General features: G+C 36.3%; 1 non-coding gene across 1 annotated transcript; it reads right to left on the bottom strand.

Moving 5' to 3' along the window:
* Positions 1–208: 208 nt before the first annotated feature.
* LOC136205011 (small nucleolar RNA R71) lies at positions 209–315 on the bottom strand. Its single transcript, XR_010675819.1, has one exon. It is a non-coding gene; the product is annotated as a small nucleolar RNA R71 (small nucleolar RNA).
* Between the last annotated feature and the right edge of the window lie 2,568 nt (positions 316–2,883).

The raw sequence follows: 2,883 nt of genomic DNA on the forward strand, positions 1-2,883 counted from the left end.
CACCCATTTGACAAATTTCTTAGAAATTTGTGACACTTTTAAAATTACTGATGTAACTGCAGAAGCAATCAAACTTCGCCTTTTTCCTTTTACTTTGAAGGATCGAGCCAAAGAATGGTTAACTTCTATGCCAGCCGCATCAATTGAGACTTGGGAGCAATTAGCCCAAGCATTTTTATCAAAATTTTTCCCTTTAGCAAAAACCGCAAGAGTCATTAAAGAGTTAACATCTTTTTCTCAAAATGATAATGAAACTCTTTATGAGGCTTGGGAACGTTTTAAAGAACTTCAACGTTTATGCCCACACCACCAATTGCCCGCTGAACTTTTAATGCAAACATTTTATAATGGACTAAATCCTACAACTAGAGGTTCATTGGATGCTATGTCTGGAGGGTTATTCATGAAGAAAACATCTGCCCAAGCGAGAGAACTTTTGGAGGAAATGGCAATCAACAGCAGTATGTGGCCCGCGGAACGTGGACACGTACCAGTAGCGAAACCATCATCCTCAACAACATCATCAGTTAAAGGTATAGTGAATCTTGATCCAGTAGCGATGCTGCAAGCCCAATTTTCTGCCTTGTCGCACAAAATTGATAGGTTTATGGCACTGTGTGATCCTAATGGTCAACCAATCCAAACGAATGTGGATTACGAAGGTATGAGTGAAATTGAACAGGTAAACTTTGTCCAAGGGCAAAACCAAACTAATAACCCTTATTCCAATACATATAATCCTGGATGGAGAAATCATCCTAACTTTAACTGGAGAGATAATAACAATAATAATGTTAATGCTAATCAAAATCGTACTACTAATTATCAAAATCAATCAAGAGATATGATTAGCACCTTATCTTCTAAAATCGACAAATTCATTGATGCGATGAGCGGAAAAATAAGTAATCACGACGATGGTTTTAAACGAATCGAGAATAAATTCGATCAGCTTATTAAAAACCAATCATCTAGCATCCATAATTTGGAGATTCAAATTGGACAACTCGCTAAATCAATTCCATCGCGCAAAGAGGGAAGTCTTCCAAGCCATACGGAAGAAAATCCGAAAAAGCATGTTAAGGCTATCACTCTTCGTTCACGGAAAAACTACTTAGGCCCGGAAATGCGCGGAAATTCGACTTTACGTGGAACTAATTTACCAAAACCCAAAGAAGATACATTAAAACAAAAAGATGCACCGATTGACTCTAGTACAAAAACTTTTGTACCCAAACCACCTTTTCCACACAAAGTCCGCAACAAGGACTATGATAAACAACTTTTAACATTTTTAGACAAACTTAAGAATTTGCATATTAATTTGACGTTTATGTATGCAATTACGCAAATTCCCAACTATGGAAAATTCCTCAAAGATTTAATTTCAAAGAAAATCAGTTGGGAAGGGATTTCATCCATTTCACTAACTGAAGATTGCAGTTCGATTGTGTCAAGCAATTTGCCCACAAAACTCAAAGATCCCGGATGTTTTACCATTCCGTGTAAATTGGGAGATATAGAATTCCCAAGTTGTCTTTGTGATTTAGGAGCAAGCATTAACTTGATGCCATTATCTATTTTTAATAAGTTAGGCTTAGAAGAAGACATCAAACGTACCAATATGGTTTTGCAATTAGCGGATCAAACCACTAAAAGACCATACGGTATAATTGAGGATGTTTTAGTTAAAGTTGACAAATTTATTTTTCCTACCGATTTCGTTATTTTAGATTTTGCTTATGATGTAAATTGTCCGCTAATCTTTGGTAGACCGTTCATGAACACGGGACGTGCTCTAGTTGATGTGTCGGAAGGGAAAGTAGTTTTACGAATAGGAGATGATAAGATTGAGTTTGATATGAATCAAGCGATGAAATATCCTATGGAGGATTTCGCTTGTATGAAACTTGATTTAATTGAAGAATGTGTAAATGACATTGTTCAAAAAGAAGAAATAATAGAACCTATAATGAGTGAGGAACTAGAAGATAAGGACCCAGAACCTTTGATTCGAGAAGATGGACCAGTTCCGCCTTCAATAATAGTTCCACCTAAATTAGAACTTAAGGAATTACCAGGTCATTTGAGGTACGCTTTCTTAGGCGAAGGCGATTCTCTACCTATAATTATCTCTAACAAGTTGACACAAGTTCAAGAAGAAAAATTGAAAGAAGTTGTTAGAAGTAGGATAGGAAGTATGGGTTGGCAAATTTCTGACTTAAAAGGTATTAATCCAAGTATTGTAATGCATAGAATTCACTTAGAAGAAGATAAGCCACCTAAAGCGGATATGCAAAGACGCCTAAATCCGAACATGAAAGAAGTAGTAAAAAATGAGATTACTAAACTTCTGGACAATGGAATCATCTACCCTATCTCGGATAGTGAATGGGTTAGTCCAATCCATTGTGTACCTAAAAAGGGAGGCATAACAGTTGTAAGGAATGAAGAAGGAGAATTAATACCCACACGAACCACCACTGGTTGGAGGGTTTGTATAGATTATAGAAATTTAAATAAAGCAACAAGGAAAGATCATTTTCCTCTTCCTTTCATTGATCAAATGATCGAAAGGATAGCCGGTCATGCTTTCTACTGTTTTCTTGATGGTTACTCCGGATTCTTTCAAATATACATTTACCCGGATGACCAAGATAAAACAACCTTCACATGTCCTTACGGAACATTTGCATATAGGAGAATGCCCTTTGGTCTATGTAACGCACCTGCAACATTTCAACGTTGTATGACTGCGATTTTTAATGATTTCATTGAAGATATCATGGAAGTTTTTATGGACGATTTTTCAGTTTATGGAGATTCTTTTGATTCATGCCTAGAAAACTTGGATAAAGTTTTGTCTAGGTGTGAAGAGACAAA

The sequence above is a fragment of the Euphorbia lathyris genome, chromosome 8 (assembly GCF_963576675.1).
Source record: "Euphorbia lathyris chromosome 8, ddEupLath1.1, whole genome shotgun sequence".
Classification (NCBI taxonomy): Eukaryota; Viridiplantae; Streptophyta; class Magnoliopsida; order Malpighiales; family Euphorbiaceae; genus Euphorbia; species Euphorbia lathyris.